This window comes from Chinchilla lanigera, unplaced genomic scaffold, assembly GCF_000276665.1.
Source record: "Chinchilla lanigera isolate Chin_1 unplaced genomic scaffold, ChiLan1.0 scaffold00023, whole genome shotgun sequence".
NCBI lineage: Eukaryota > Metazoa > Chordata > Mammalia > Rodentia > Chinchillidae > Chinchilla > Chinchilla lanigera.
The window spans coordinates 8,808,945-8,827,050 of record NW_004955424.1 but is presented as its reverse complement, the minus strand read 5'-3'; the positions used below and the strand labels follow the sequence as shown (position 1 = coordinate 8,827,050).

The 18,106-nt window shown below is 33.5% G+C and overlaps 1 protein-coding gene and 1 long non-coding RNA gene across 2 annotated transcripts in view; one reads left to right on the top strand and one right to left on the bottom strand.

Annotated features, from left to right (window-relative positions):
* Lrrtm4 (leucine rich repeat transmembrane neuronal 4) overlaps positions 1-18,106 on the bottom strand; it is a 670,466-nt gene that overhangs the window by 450,075 nt on the left and 202,285 nt on the right. The gene's annotated exons all lie outside the window — the stretch shown is intronic.
* LOC102014688 overlaps positions 16,099-18,106 on the top strand; it is a 7,562-nt gene continuing 5,554 nt past the window's right edge. The window contains exon 1 of the long non-coding RNA XR_261048.1: positions 16,099-16,178. This is a non-coding gene — a long non-coding RNA (uncharacterized LOC102014688). The remainder of the gene's footprint in view (positions 16,179-18,106) is intronic.

The window sequence follows — 18,106 nt, the reverse complement described above, 5'->3', positions numbered from 1 at the left end:
TATCTTAATGCATTTGATTAGGATTGCAATTTGTATTATATATTGTTCTGTGCTTTTTTCTTTCATAATTAAAGATTACATCATATACATGAAGTTAAAGGAAGATGAAAATCATAGTAACATTATAGTTGCAGTAAAAGAAAAACAGATTTTACTCCAAATAGGTATTTTCATTTTTTTGTTTCCCATTTAAAACAGAATAATAAAGATGTAAGACATTTCTTTTATAGTTGTGTGAACTTTTCAGCTTTTCTTGGGTTAGCAACAAAAATATAAACGTATCATAGAAAAATATCCTTTATGTGTTTTCAATATACTTCAAAATAGATGCTTCATGAAATATTTAAGATTGCTTTTTTGTTCAAAAGTGTGTGATTAAGCAGGTTCATAAGAAAATGAGTAATTTTATACTTCCATATTTCATAAGCATTAAATGTTATGAATTTCAGATTCTGAGTTTATATAATCAAGTAACTAAATTGGAAAAATATAACATCATAATGAATTAAATTGCTAATATTAAGTAGACACAATTGACATAAAATATTATCAGAAAATGTATATATTCTTTATTCTTTATATATTCTTTATATATTTTAATATATTATTAATTAATAATATGTTATGTATTTTTCTTAATATATATTATCAGAAAATATATATATTCTATATTTATACTCTTCATAAATAAGAATGAGATTTTATGATGTTTTGCCCTGGAATGGAGAATGTCCTAGGAAGGTATTTTTTATGTCATTAAGTCACAGAGAATATAATAAGTAGTAATTACTACTAACAAAATGTAATATTACCCAAATTACCAGAGCCATTCTTTTTATTAACACAACTTGATAAAAAATAAGAAAGCTATTGCTAAAACTATCAAATTAATATCCCTCTGAGATTTAAACTATAATTGCAGTCACTTTTATTCTGCCACATGAGACATAAGAGGAATGCGGGAGGCAGCTGGCAATCCACTCATGTAATTATATTTCTCCCCATGTCTGAATTATTGGGTAGAATTTTTTCTAATAGGTCTTTAAATGAGTAATATCCTATTCTCTTCACAATAAACCTGGTTATTCTTGGGAAGCAGAGAGACTTTAACACAGCATATATTACACATACTATGTGTATGTGAGCTCCTCTCAAAATCTCCCTGTACATGGAAAAGTTAAGGGATAGAAAGAAATAAAGAAAAGTTAAGATATTGCCTAGCAACACTGCAAAATAGGAAAGTCATGGAAGACTCACCAGAAATGAGAAAAGGCAAAATCATTTAAAAACTATTTTAGACATAGTTTCTTAGTTTCTATGTCATCTAGGTAGAAAGAGAGAGCTAAGCAGAAATGAGATCATTTTCCATGCATCAGAGAAGCGATAGAGGAATAGAAAGAAATAAAGACATACTTTTCTAGTCAGCGCTGCAAACTTATATACGAGTAGTAAAATTTCCATCAAAGATATTCCAAAATGAGTTCCACATTTAAGATAATAAAATATACACCTAATACAAAAATAAGAAATTGAGACTCAGTACTATTCAGACTTGGTTCAGCACGGCACCATTTTTAACTCTTTTTTTAACATTTATTTTTAGAAATGATAAGTAAATCTAATTTTCATGTAAAACATAAGCAGCTTTGTTATATTACCTATATATTACATTTATTTTTAATCGCTGAATCTTAAAGTTCAGATAATTTTTTTTTGCAAATCGACCTGAAAAAGATTAATTGTGGGACTCACAAGTTTCTCTGAGGCAGTAGATATTAAAACAAAAACATCACAGGAACCTATCAACATTGTCATGTAAATAAATAAAGCAGGTGAACAAAGATTAAATAAAGCAAGTGTACATTAAATAAAGGAAGTGAAGCACACAATCTTCCTTTATGGGAAATTCAAGTATCTTCACCAAGTATTTGTACATACTTCCTCTGATTTATGATATCCCATCGAAGGTCTGTCAACACCAGGGGGGGTTTCTGTAGACAATAGAAGGCAGAGTATTCAATCTACTAATGTGAATTCTGCAGTGCTTTTGAGTGAAATATCTACACACATACACCACCCACTTCCTGAGAGGTGGAAAGTGTTCCCGGAAATTGCTACCAGAGCAGTATTAGACAAGGAGGGGCCAGGGCTATATTGTGTGATGATAATGTCAGGATAGTGCAATCTGCCCTAACATAGTACTCTGCCCTGCACGGGCAGGGAGGATTAGTGGAGGTAACAAGAGGGTAGGGCTATATTTTGGTGGTAGAGTGTGTGCGTAGCATGCACAAGGACCTGGGTTCAAGTTTGTTGAAGGAGAGACTGGAGAATTCAGGAGAGCTGAATGCCAATTTCCAGAAGGAGAAGTATAGACTTTAGGGGCAAGAGGTGTCTCAGACAAGCTGCTTACTGAAATCACTTGTATCTATGAAATTATTGTAAATAGATAGGAAAAAATAATCAAATGATGTACCCCCCCAAAAAAAAATACTTGTAAGCTCCAGGAAGTAAATATCAGGACAGAGAAAAAGATTCTTGTTCCTTTTCTGTAATACAATGGCTACCAGACTTCATATATAATGCCACAATGACTAACAACTATTAGTACAATAACTACCATGGAGTGAACAATTGGTATGTCATCAAGGATCAGGCTTATTTTACACGCTTTCATTATCTCCATAAAATCGGCATGTGGAATTGGTGTTAAAGTCTATTTCACATGTACGTAAACTTAGGTTTGGAATGATTTGCAATCTTTTCCAAGATCAGTTAGTTCACTGTGAGGCCAAGTTTAAAACAAGTGCTTTGCTTCCTCCAAAGCTTCTTAAAACACCATAATGTGTTTTTTTTTTCTTTTTTAAGGAATGCCATCAAGGTCCCTTTATATCATAATGTCAATTATGCAGCCTCAGTGAGCCAATCCTCCCCCTCATGCATGGTGGATTTGTTTGTCACAGAATGTCATGTCATCTACGTATATGAAAGGGTGAAAATATTCTGAATACATCAATTACTGAAGATGCTGGACTATACAACAACAGTTGAAGGAATAAATATAAAACTTGATATGAGACTATTATTTAATCATTCTTTTCCAAGCCCCAAACTGGTCAGTCCAACAACAAAGTAACATCAATTATCTAACTTTCTGTACTGACTTATACATATATTTTCAAATTCCTTCTCTTGCCTGGTATAAATACAAATCCTGTATACTATATAAAAATGAATTGTAAGCAGTTTTGAGATTCTTAAGAATGTGTTAAAAGGAATGCTTGTGTTTAATTAAAATTTTCAAAATATTTTAGATACTAATCTCACAACTATTTTTCTAACTTGCTATATTTCAGAGACAGCATTTCACTATAGATAGTATCTAACATAATCAATTATATGACAAAATATTTCCTAGTAAACTTCCTTCTTAACCTTGCTCTTCATTTATTAAAACTGGTGCCTTAAAATAGTTCTAAAGTTTATGTACATTGTGCTGAATGAAGTCTTTTAGGCGCCAGCAATTTCAGGTGTTTAATATTCAACAAGCATAGTCCGAGAGTCAATGCATGTTTTAAAATTTTCATTGCATATCCATGTGTTACTGCTGAGCTCTTAAAATCATTGCTTTGTTATGCTACTGAAAGTTGGCAGGATGACTTATATGATACTTTAAATTTAGAGTTAAAAAAGTCTTAGAAGTTGAGTTTTCTGAAATATTTGCAAAGTGATGTACTTAAAAAGTATAACTAGAATCATGTATTCTGTGCTATCATAATAATAAAAGCCTATATATCTTATAAGTCTAAAAATACTTTAATAAACTCATAACTGATTACATAGATTTCTAAAATATGTACATAAGTCAAAACAATATATGCACATATTTTTAATGTTTGTTGGATCATAATGTTTTGACATCCTTATTGTACTAAATTAAATTTAACTAAGCCTTATTCATATGTGTCCACACCTGCATCCATAATGATGCACATTACTCATCGTATGCCTGCACTGTAATGTATTAGATACATATGATTAGCTTAAATTTTTAAATGCTCTCAATAACTTATATCATTCCCTAAGAGAGGATGAACTCTTTTAAGGATAATTTCAAGTAAAAGCTGTAATTTTTATAAACATGATAATACATGTCACTTTTGAGATGCATGAGCAACAGAAATGAAATTTGGGACCTTTTTGCATCTTGCAGCATCTGACAGGTTCTGCAACCATATGCATAACGCAATCTGACAGGCTACAGGGACAGTGGCTAATGTCAGGAAGAAACTAACCTTGCAATAGCTTGACTGCAATTTACCGTGGCTTTTGGATATTGCTGATTGGCCCTGCATGGCGAAAACCTAAAATTTGATAGTTTCCATTAAGTCACGCCTGAGGCAATGAGATCTAACACATCCCAAAATGTTATGCAAATGTACACGACTAGTATTCATATAGCTTTTCAGCTTTTGCAGTTGATAAATCCTTAATATTCCTCTCCTCATCTCCCTCCCCAAAGCAGCTAACCTGAAACCAATTAGTGATAAAGTTGATGCAATTTTCTGTGATACTGGTACTTTTCCAAGTCAGAATGTGAGAAAAAATATATATATTTGGAGAAGGGTACAATATTCAGCACTGATCCTATTTTCAAGAAATAAATTTGTTTTTTTTCCTTATTTTTCTCAATTAGATTATAAAGTGATGAAGTATAAAACTAAAGTAGGTAAATCCAAATAATGAATTTTGATTGATGAGATGAAATCCTTGATGTTCTTAATCAATTAATAAGTAAAATTAAATAATATCTGACATTTCATATGATTTTCTAAAAATGTAACTGTGATGGTTAAGCGCAATGGTGTCAACTTGATTAGTTAAGGAGTCTCCCGTACGTTGGAGTCTCTGTATATATGGAAATTTGGGCATTACCTATGATCCCTGGCTTCTCTGTCAGCACTCTGGCATTGCTGTCCTGTTTAACTATGCAGCTTCACTGTGCCCTGCCCTTCTGTCATGCTGGTTCTGCTTTACTGCCGGCTGAATATGAGTTGAATCCCTTGAAACCATGAGCGACAGTATCCTTCACCTCCTTTACATTGTAGGGGTTGAGTGTTGTGTCCCAGCAATGCGAAAGCTGATGAATGCACTGGCTGTATTCTGATTAGTATAGTCTGCTTTGGGTACTAAACTCTGATTGACTAAATCATAAATGGATCAGATACCGATCTGTAATTTTCTCTGAAATATGAATTACTTGTTACTGTTGTGCTTCTCAGCTTTGCTTCCTCTTATTGTATTTATCCATCAGTGAGTCCAGGTGTGAGGAGTTCATGCATTCATCAGCAAACAACAAACAGCTTTTATTCTGTATGTGATATATTTATGATTTGTTCTTGTTTCTACAATTTAATACTTCAACATTATAATGCACACCTGTGCACATCACTGATATTGCACATACATAGATGTATGTGTCCTTGGCATTGCATTTGTTTCAGCAAAAGAAAGGTCTATAAACAATGAGCAATATTAATGAACTATTTGATGTGAACTGGAATGATTCATTTATTATTAGGATAAAATGCAATTCAAATTCATGATAGAAGATCCAAATGGTAAAGAGTAGTACAAAATGAAATTATAAAGACAGTTGTATCTGTCCTTTAAATTTTTAATTTGCGGAGCTGGGAATTTAGCTCAGTGGCACAGTGCCTGCCTGGCAAGTGCAAGGTCCTGAGTTCAGTTCCTGGTACTAGAAAAAAACAAAAAACAAAAATTTTTAATTTTCAGTCCTCAGATAACTACTAACTCTATTTTCATTACAATCTTGGATATTGCTATAATTGTAAATAGTAGACTAAAACTTCAACTTTGCAATTTTAAGCTTTGAATAATATCAAAAAAGGGAATTGCATTCATATCTGAATTTGAAGAATTTAGTTCATGTTTTCATTATCTCTTGATTTTTAGAGAGAGTTATTTCTTTTTATCTTTATTATCCTAATTAACCTAAGCCTCTGTTGCTCTGTCATCTCAAGATAATTTTTTTTAGTCTATGGATGTAAGTGAAGGGGAAAAGGCCGCAACACTTCACCACCTTTCTTCTATTAATTCCATGTCCTGATGTCTCTCACCAGACACTGACTTTGACAAGGTTTAATAGAAGACAACTCTGTTCGTTTTAGGCCATACTATGTTTTCGTAGTATTCTTATCATATTTGTGTTATTGGGGCATGAGGTTAGTGAGGATCAGTTAAGCAAATCCAAGATCTCTATTCAATGCACAAACCAAGACCAAAGAGGGAGAAAAACCTAGTAACAAAAATATTATGCCTAAATAAAAAATGAAAATTTAATTTTCTTTTTTTTTTTTTTTTGAGACAAGGTCTTGCTATGCAGTTCAGGCTGACCTTGAGCTGACTTTTGTAGCCCAGGCTGGTCTTGAATTTGCAGTAATCCTCCTGCCTCAGCCTTCCAAGTGCTGGGATTATAGGCAAGCACCATCATGCTTGCTTTAAAACACTAAATCTTAAGGGTAGGATAATTATAAATTATTAAAGTGCAGAGCCTGTAGGATCCTAATGAGAAAGCTCTATCACCTATCTATCATCTATCCATCTATTATCTATATCTCTATCATCTATCTGTCTTTTTTTTTCCAATTTTTTTTTTCTGGTACCAGGAATCAAACTCACAACCTCGCACTTGCCAGGCAGGCACTGTGCCATTGAGCTAAATCCCCAGCCCCTGAAAATTTAGTTTTCATATCCACAAACTCCTGAGATGAATAATACACATAACAAAACAAATACATGTAAGAATAAAGAAAGCCAATTGAATCCAAAAGTTTCTAATCATTAAGTCATTTTTAAAAAGAATACTACAACTTAGATAAGAAAGCAATTAACATTTTTATGATAATTATGTGCTCACCATATGAAATACAAGCATAGTTCAAACATTCATGTTAAAATAATAGACTAGCAATAAGGAGTAAAGGACTGAAATAGTCAAATGAGCATGTCTTTCTGGAAAGCAGAGTGAGAAATTCTTCTTCTTATATTAAAAATTTAGGAATGTGACAGTGTGAGACACAGCTTTGTCTACCTTCTGAAAGATATGAGTCAACTCTTGAATATGTTGCAGAATGCAACATGAGGTACAGATATGGCCACAGTGAAACGGCAGTATGATCAAAGGATGCCTTGGAGTTAATCTGTCAGATAAAATAGTGTGTGCTTGAGACAAATGATGAAGGTAATCCCAAACTCCCTGAGGGCTTTATTCTAGGAGAGAAGGACCTGAAAGTTCAGCAAGGCAGAAAGAGCTGTTAGTGGGTAGGATAGCTAGCCTCCACAGATACTGGCTACTGTATTGAACACAATACATATAGTGGAATTCTTGGCAGGTAAGAATTTTTTAAATAACAACAGACAGAATTTACAGTGAATAGCTCATTGGAGCAATGACTTAAATAAACTATGTTGTATCCATAGCATCAAAATGTACACAACTATTAAAATGACAGCGTAGTTTAGGCTGAGTTGTGGTCAACGGGCCATTCTGGCACACTTTTTGACTTTATGAATAAAGTTTTATTGGAGCATAGTCACACTTATTTATTTAACTATTGTGCATGGCTACTTTTATGATCCAGTGGCCAAGCTGCAGCCTTGAGACATGATATTTCAAATTTGTAATTGTCCTGCACTTTTTTTAAAAAAATCTTCTTTCCTAAGTAACAAAGAGGTGTATTTGAAACAGAAGTCTTTTCACTACCTAATATTAACTGAAAAGGAAAGCTACAAAACTTTATATGCTAAGCTCAAGTTTGTGATTTAAAATGTTTATGCACATTTGTATGTGAGTGTGTGTGTGTGTGTGTGGCTGTTTAGAAGGAAAAAGACCTTCACATTAACATGGTCTACCTCAAATTCTATGATTACTAATGATTTCATTTTATCATTTTTTGTTTTACAAATTTATTTATAAAGAAGGTATATAGCTCATATTACCAAACTACTTTAAAATGGAAAATGATCAAAATCACTGGAGCAGTTTTTACCATTGTTTGTACAATCTTTGGTTGTGACAGCTGCATTTTCAGAAAAGGAAAATGGGTCCCAGTTGTGTTTCAGCAGAGTGGGGCTTGCCAGACTCAAGGATTGCATGAGCCTCTTTTTTTTGCACAGGGCAGGCTGCAGATTATTTCAAGGTTCCATGAGTTTGATAGCATTTGTCTGGAAGGGGGACAACTGTTCACTTTCAACGGTGGTGTCACAAGTATGGAGAGACCGTTATTTTCATCTGTGCTTCTTCAATCGAACACAGAACATCTGTCACAAAACTCATGTGGATGTGGGAGCGAAAGCTTTTCTCGGTCGCAGAGTTCAGGAGCTACTACAGGAAAGAAAATCAGACAGCTGCAACCAGGATGTCAATACCTTAGCAGAGCACCATCATTCATTGTTTTTTAATAATAGTGAGCATCACAGAATTAAGAATAACATCATGGCAATACTGTGAATAAATATATATATTATATTTTATGCATATATATGATATTGCATACATATATATTTCTATATATATATACACATACATACATAAATAAAATCATCTATTTTAGGTTTAGCCTATGATTTTACCTAATTTAAATGGTTAAACTAGGGCTGTGTTTTTATTTTCATTATAGACAGCAACTTTAGATTTCAAACACAGGTAGAGGTTTTCAAATGGGACTGCAGACTATCATCAAATTATTTGAGGGTACAAACTTTTAAAATGTCAATTGGGCCTATTGAGTTCAAATACTCGGTTTAATTTTTTTTTTTTAATTTGTACTGGCGATTAAAGCTAGGCTTTATGCTTAGCTTCATCCCCAGCCCTTTTATATTTTTATTTTCTTCTACTTTGAGGCAGTATTACATGCAGCCAAGTTAGACAGAAATTAATAGACAATCAGACGGTCATTAATAGACAGTCATATGGACCCATGAGAGAGTCAGTGCAAAAGAAAAGAACACACCGAAATTGTGTCTGGAGGCGTATCCATGGAAAGGCAAGGCTCAAGATAAAGATGCGTTGACCCTGCCTACTTGTCATCCTGAGGGATAAACAATAACTTGAGATTTTACTGTGACTGGTGTCACCTGGTCCAATAAAATTCAAATAGACATCAGTCACCCAAGTGGGTGACCAGAGCATCTGGACCCAGCCCTTCCTCAAAATACCTCGGTTCTTTGCATGTGCCCCTGCCACGTGACTTTCTTCCCTATTGGATCGATATTAAGCAAGCAACTATGCTTGTAATCTTATGGGTTGATTATAGTTTGACCCATGTTTTACCCACACTATGACTTTGCTGTGTAAAGTACCCCTGACAAAGGGCCTCCGAGGCAACCCCCTGTCCCTCAGGAGCTACCTCGCAATAAATCTTTCCTACTCTTCACCTCTGTTCTTGGAATTCATTCTTCAGTTTCAGAGGACAGGAATTCAACATATCTGACATCTAGGAGGTTGGGAGTTGCATTTCTCCTATATCAACAATATCTGTCTAAGTTGCTAAATTGTCTAGGTTGAGTTTGAAATTGTGAACCTCCAGCTTCAGCTTCCCAGAATGCTTTGGGCTTACAGGTATGTGCCAAAATGTCTGGGTGCATTTAAAATATTTCCATAGATTAACAAATTAAAGTGCAAGGCAGAAATGTGATGAATTTTTAAAGTGCGGGACTTTTATTATGCTTTTTCTCATAGAACATTTTTGCATTTATTAAGACTTCTATTTCTGGTGGTTTTATGAGTGAAATCTAAGGCTCAGAAAATTACTTAGGGCACTTAAATGGGTGAATGTTGATATGGAAGAGTCAGAAAACATGTAAAATGGTAATTTGTTTATTGCTTTTGGGAAACTGCAAAGTTTCAAGTCTCAATTTGTTCCTTATTTCTGTGTGATGTTACACTGCTGCCTGTCTCTCTCAAGAAAATATTACAGAGTAATTCATTCTGAGAGTGTTTCACAAGATGAACAAAGATTTCTAGTAAATTTTAATTTAACAAAATAAGTGTTGTCTTGCTGGGTGTTGTGGTGCATGCCTGTAATCCCAGCACTAGGGAAGCTGGGGCAGGAGGATCATTGCAAGTCTGAGACCAGCCTGGGCTACAAAGTGAGTTCAAGACCAACCTGAAATGCATAGTAAGACCCTGTCTCAGGAAGACAAAAGCAAATACAAACAAACAAACAAACAAAAAACCCAAAAAAAAACGTTGTCTTGAAATATGAGTAGTATTTGCTGCCAGACTTCACATGATCAGAACTGAGCTAGTGGTTCTCCTCTCCTTCTTCCTGTGGAATTGTAGGTGCTCTCCCATCTACAGCAAGAGGTTACACGGGAGATCTCTTTTAAAGAGGAGGAGGAGAAAAAAAGGTGGAGAAATCTCTCACTTCAAATGAGATTATGGAGATGCATAAAATGTGGGATGTAGTGCAATATTCTGTAGAAAAGCACCACCCAAATGAGGAAATTTGCAAAAACCAAAAAGTTTCTGTTGAGCCAATAGATAGCAGTGATTGCATTAGCTACAGTGAAAGTCATTCTACACAATAACCCTCCTGTCTCCTGTCTCTCAGAGGAAGGCTTTCCAAGTGCAACCATGAAGGTTTTACAAAGATAAGTGCAAGTTCATTTGTTTATTTTTCTTTATATTTTGAATTTACTTTATTATTTTATACTAAATTTTAGTATAGTAATAATTCTATATGAATATATTTAGGTTGTAGAACAAATCATCTGAGTTTCTATTCTTTCTTGTGGGAAAATTCCCATTCATATACAAGTGCTTTGGATTACAAGCATGTTTCTGGAACAAATTGTGGTAGCAAACCGCAGTCTTACTGTATTTTCATATTTAAATGGGTTAACAGTGGAAAGTGCTTGGGCCAGCAGATGGCATATATAAAGCCTATCTGCATTGCTGAGTTAAATGATGACAGATGTAGTGATCATTTGAAATTCCACAATGGGCCTCCATTTTAATGCCACAGGAGAAAAGAAACGATAGTGTAGAAATACTTAGACAGAGAAGACAAATTGGCTCTAAACTCAAGGCATAGGTCAGGTACAGATTAAAAGCAAACAAACAAAAAGCCCAAACACAGGAACACTGAGAATCTTGACTTTGTTGGAAAAAGAAATTGTATTAGAAGTTGGAAGAGAGAATAATAGAATATTGAGTAGACAGAAGAAGTATCATTAAACCATTTCCCCAGCCATTCTAAATGGATATGAGGCAATACGTGGAGGGCTTTCTCTGTATTATTGCTCAAGTGACTAGAGGAGAGCTCCCTTTCCTTTTTGTCATTCTTCAGTACTGTGTTGGAACGACAGTGAGTTCCCATAATGTCCGTGGGCACTTCATAGCCCACCTTGGGAATCAAACTACGACATCACGTGGTGCTTTTAAAAGCTATTTGTCTTCAGTTTACTGCACACACATTCCTGTCTTTAATATCTCTTCCTCCCATCTATTTCCCAATAGTATATTAGCGCTACACAAATATATAATTTCTCAGTGTTAATTAGGTGTCACTTAAATCTTCCTAATGATGTAGAACAGACCTGTTTATTTATGTTGTATTTCAACTTCTTTTGGATTTTGATTGTTTTAATCACTGAAAAAATTCTGCTGTTGAATTTTATAGTGAGTATAAAGAAGGTATCAACACAATTATGTAAATGAATTTTATTTTGTTGATATTTTCAGGTAAGTTTAGATCAGTAGGCATAGCTTTAATTCTGTACTTTGAACCTCAATTTAAGATCTAAAAATGCAGGAATCTGGGTTTGTAGCTCAGTGACAAAGCACACAGGATGTAAAGTGTTTGGTACCCAGTATCTCCCCGCAAAAATGTCTATGTAAAGTAGAAATTTAGAGTGATATTGAAGAAGTGTTCTGTCTAAGGTGTGGTATTTAAAATGCACTATTCATTGCAAAAGTAAAACATTTGTATAACACATATAAAAATCATAAAAGAAGGTGTTTTCCACCCAATATTTCATCAATATTCTTATAACTACACACTAGATGGCTTGTAGCATAAAATTTACTAAATTAGAAAGTAAAATATATTTTTTACAATTATTTTCAGTAATTATGACTAACAGTTATTTTCTCTGAATATCAAAGATCAGTGCGAATGACCAGGAAGCCCTTAATCCGTCCCTCAGCTTGGCTGAACTTTAGACAGGCTTATTCTTGACTGGAGGTCTCTAACCTCCCTTTACTTTAAGCAAGTCTTTTTATGAGAGCAATGTAATTGTAAATCTTATCTCTGCCCTTTGAGATGTAAATAATTTTAAAAGCCTCTTGCCAGGTTTACAACTCAAGGCTGTCTTTCCCAAGGATCTACAAATTTTCCCTTTGAAATGTAACCTTCAGGGGAGCCAGGGCTCTTTCTGTTGGTTTCTATGGAAGGTTAGGAGCTTAACTTTGGCTGGAGTGTCCCTCTAAACTGTAAAACTATCTCCTGTCTTGTCATTTACATTTCCTTGAGCAAGGTTAATTAGAAATGGCCTATCACCCCAACAGGAAATACCTATAACCCTCAACCTCAGCTCTTAAAATCACTCCACACTTTCCTTGCTGGTTATTTTGTAGGAATGAATCAACTTCTGTATACTCATCTTGTCTAGTGTGACTGTTTGATTTAACTAAGATATGGGGATTCTGGATTTTTACTGTCTGCTAAATAATTTGGGCAATTTACATGTGTGAGTCTCAATCTCCAATTTGTATATGAGGATTTTTAGAATTTACCTACTCGGTACAGTGGTGGTACATATCAAAAGAAATGATCTAGATAAAACACCTTACAGAATAATGCATAGAAATTGCTTAAAACTTTAAATGTAAAAACAACCTAAAGGATTGAATAAACAGTTACAAAAAAATCTACAAACACACGAAGTAAATGTTCCATGCCTACTGTATTTTTTTTTAAAAAGGTGAGTTCCAACAACAGTGAAGTGGTAATTTACAACCATCACAATGTCACAGATGTTTAAAAATATGCCTACAGAGTTGGCAAGTGTTTGCAGAAGTAGACACTCTCCTACCAGGAAAAGGAACATAAATTGTTGTATTTAGAAAGGTTAATCTGTCCACAAATATAAAATTGTGCCTTCCTAGAAATTCTACAATCAAGACTAAGAAAGGGTCCAGGCTTCATTAAAATTAGCCTCTGAGGTTCTTCACAGCTTATATTTAATTATGAAGAATTAGAATTGACCTAAGAAAGTAGATATATATTAAACACATCATTGTGCAACTATATAAGGACATGTACTCAATAAGCATTTAGAATCACATTTTACAACTTTTATGCATTAAGAAAGTTATGATAAAATGTGAAATGAATAAAAAGTAAGACTTCATATATTGTCATCCATATATTGTACATCAAGAAAGCTAGATAAAATTTCTAAAATACATTAGAATACATTAAATGTAATATAATCTTCACAGTGTTCTGTTATTTCACAAAATATGAAAATGATCAGGTAACTATTTTTGATAATTATTCTATAGTTAAAAAAAAAACAAGATTTTCTTTTAGGTCATTACTTTTCTAATAGGAATTTGTTTTATGGCTTTAAAACAATATTACAGGCTAAATACACATGTTTTCCCTGTGCATTTTCTTCACATAGGTGTCAAGTGGTATTTCTAAGATATATTATGCTAATTGACGTTGTGCCTTCAAAACAGGAAAAGTACATTCAATTTGGTCAGCACAGTCCTAAGATCCGGGCTGCAGGGAGCCTGGAATACAACCTGTTTGACTCATAATAAATCCTTGTAATTTATTGGATCATTTCTCCCCTGAAAGGAAAAAAATGCTATTACTAGCTATCACTAGTTCATTGACTATAGATTAACATAGAGGACCAGAAGTCTAAATACAGTCAAAATAGCATTGATTCAACAAGGTTGCTGCTGATGTTAACAAAGACTCATAGGAGGACTTTATTAGTTCAGAAAGTATAAAACTCTTCTACTACCGTTTTGTCTCTAAACCAATATTTTCCTTTGAATACTGATTCTTATTTTTATTTCAAACATGTATAGATGGTAAACCAGTTGGCATACATGATATAATTTTAAGTTGTTAGCTATGTTTCCAGGAAGAAATTCAGGAAGTTCAAACTAAATAGTTATGGATTTAAAGTCATAGAGAGCAAAGTGAGTTCCAAAACTTCTGTGAAACTTGCTGCCGGTCACATTATCTTCTGGCTGGAAATGAAAATGACACCTGGAAAATAGAACTACCATTTTTAAGAGAAAGAATCCAAAGCTAATAATCTCCTTACTTAATAACATTGTGGCTTGAAATAGGATAGTTTATCTAATTTGGGTAAAGGAAGAAGCAGTACTGAGTCATGTGTATAGTATTTATGCTGGTTTTTTGGTACAAAAGTGATAATTACAATTTTATTATAGGTAATTACTTAAAAGATGACAATACCTGTACCTATTTTTGCACAAATACAATCACTCAATGCTATACTAAGCTAAAAATTTGGGAAAATGCACACATGAAAACTCAGGGATATCTAGTGGACCCCTTTAGAATTTTGAATGTTATGGATAATATAAGTATTTATCTACTATTTTAAATATCTTATTTTGAAATGATGTTAGACTTATAGAAAAGTCATAAATATTAGAATTGCTTTACTTTTATCCACCTAAAGCTAATGTTAACGGTTTACAGACTCCATAAAACAGTGACAGAAACCAGAGAATTGTATTCACAAACTAGTTTTCACTAATTTACAGTATTATTTACAGTATTATTTGATCTTTTCCAGTTTGGACAACAGTGGAATTTCAGCCCCAGAATCCTACCCAGCATCTTATATTGGATTTTACTGTCACATTTCCTTAGGTTTCTCCTGTTTGGGAAATTCCTTAAAGATATTTTTCTGCCATAACTTTGAATGTTTTTATGAATAATAGTCAGTTATTTTGTGCAATCCCTTAATTTGTCTTTATCTTATATTTCTCCTGAGTAGACTGAAGTAATAGGTTTTTGGTAAGAACAATGCAGAAGTGATAATCAGCCATTCCCAGTACATACCATGATAAATTTACAAAATGTTATTCCAAATATACTTGCCTTTGATAGTAGGTTATATTCTTAGATTGCTAAGCAAGTGAACTAAGAAAGTGCCCATACTGAAAAATTCATAGTTATGCTTATGGCGACTGATCCACAATCATCCTTAACGAAAACAAGTCATGTTTTTGAACATTAACTCCACTTCAAATACCAACCTGTAGATATGAAGACTTAGAGCTTTTCTATTTAACAAAAATGAGACTAACAGAGAAGTAAGCAGAATAAAACAATCAGAATGGTGCAACATTAAAAGAGAAATAGCTGTTCTAATACAGGGTCTTGGGGAGAAGAGAAAAACTCCTGGGATGTATATGGTTCAATTTATCAGAAAACATCTGCATTTAAAGATATTGGTAACCTAACATGAATGATGATTTTTTTACTGGCATATGGGAAATCTGGGAACTATATGTATACATATATAATGAAGATCTAGTATTACATTTGAGAGAGGTGATATGTTTAGTGGTAGGAGAAATAAAGACCTGCTTTCAAAATACTTCTTCAAACCTTAAGAGACATACACAGAATAATAAGAAAGGTAATTCAAAATGTGATTAATATTTAAAATTATACTATCACTTTTTCTTTTGGAAATCTCCCCCAACAAATCTAAAGAGCTGATTCCTTTGGTGAACATGGGATTCAATTTGTTTTCTTTCAGTTGAGGTAGCCAAGAATTCCAGGACACAGTTTATGTTTTGTAGGCAGAGAAAATAGTTTCAACAGTGACTCCAGGGCTAGAGTTAATTATAACAATGGGCTTTGGAACTCACCTGTATTGCTATGGGGCAGGCCTAAGTCCTGGAAATTTAAATTTAGTGAAAATTTGCCTGCTTATTAATTTCATTTAACAGTTTGTAACTCCACCCCTTCAAACTGAAGTGGTTCTTGGTGAGCAGACTAAGACACTGAGCGGTTCAAAAGTCAGGAGAATTTCTGAATGTGTTCAACTTGTTCTTCGTCTCCATGTCTTGTATCACAGGGAGGAAGGTAATTTGCAATTTTTGGAGTGTAACTATGTCATATTTTCTGGTGGACAGATTAGAAATGCCCATAAATATGACTTAAGCAATACAAGTTCAGTAGTTTCAGAACATTTAAAAATGGCCTTAAAAATTAACACAAATATATTATGAAGTAACAGTAAAATGCTGATAGTGGTTACCCTGAAATCAATGTTTGTTACCCGCTGAAGATATAGTTTTTGCTACCAAGAGTGAAAAGTCATATATATATTACAAACCAAAGCTTATATATTTGTATGATTTTTTATGAACATTGCCTACTTAGAAGGCAATATCCTTTTTCATTAACTTTCAGTGAAGTACGTGAAGGAAAAGGTAATGATATGATCCTCTCCCTGTGCTATAGTGTATCAAGCATTCTATCCACCCTCTGCTGTTCCAACTTTATTTTCTGAGCTCTTCCAAGCATTATGTACTCTACTGCTCCACCCTTTCTTTATTAGTCTCAGATCTGTCAAATTTCTTAGCTGCCAAGTATAAAATGAAGGACAAGCTAATCACTGAACAAGATCAATGGCATTTCTTACAAGGGACTGAAAGGTACAAACAATGATAATGAAATTAATTGTAGTTTCCCATGTTTGAGATAGTAATGCAAGGCCTGCTACAAGCATGCTATTGTACCAACACCATTAATTTGCTACAGGGAAAATTAAATTCATAGACATTGGTCTGGGAAGGAAAAAGGAACTTTTCTTGGATACTATGGCTTCTCAGTATTTCATGACCTCAATGGGGATCTGCACACTGCTTACACAAGAATCAAATTAATATGATTCTCCTCTCTGAGCCCTCTGGACAACATGCTTGAAATTATAATTATTAAATTACTGCCTAGTGTTAATTGCTTACTTACAACAAATCAATTGTTTCATTAAAAAAAAATTTGAAATAGTCAACCGGAAGAGCATGGTTCAAAGAAGCTGATACAAAATTGGGAAAGGGTCACAAAAAGAGAGCAAATAAAATATGTGTAGAGAAAACCCGATATCATTGCCATAAGGTATAGGAATCATACCATAATTGTAATTTTAATTATATAAGTTATTTTAACTACTTAATTTTGCATATTTAAAAATATATGCAAATAATATGTTATCAAACCTTCATGAACTAAAATATTAAAGTGTGAATTTATCTGTAATAGGAGTTATGCTCAAACAAATTACTCTCTGTGCATGAACGTACAACCTTATAACATTTAAATAAATTATTGTGCTACCCTAAATGAACTTCAATTTTTTTTTCATATTTTATCTCTCTCAATGTTTCACAGCTCTCTGAGAGTGATACTGGAAAAACTGCTGAGCTCTTTAAGAACACATGTTAATAATAGTCAAAAATAAAGATTTTTGCTTCATGTCATGGCAAAATACCATCTTGTCTCATTTTTCGTTAGTTTTATTAACAAAACAAAAACTTTACACAAGGGACATTCAAGTCAACTCATAACTTTATTACTAAAAGCACCATCTGCTGGTTAGTAGACATGGATGCATTTTCAATCTGTTTCCCTTGAGATATTTTGATAAAATAAAAAATTGAAGCACATCTTTTTCTTGCATGCCTTTACAAATTCCCCTCTGCATATTGAAGTTACAAGCCTTGAGAAAAAGGAGGTGGATTTTATTGGCAAAATGTTTCATTCTGTATGTGTGCATGCACTGGAAATAAATTTTTCAGCTAGTCTTTTATTAGAAATCTTAGGTACAGAAATGAGATTATTTTCTGATCTAAATCCATCTTATAAATCATCAGCAGAGCAAAAAGAAAACCCACAAACTTGGAAAAAATTTTAGCTGACTGTCCCTCAGACAAAGGGCTTCTATCTAGAACATATAAAGAATTAAAAAATATCAGCCTCCCCAAATTCAAAGACCCAATCCAAAAATG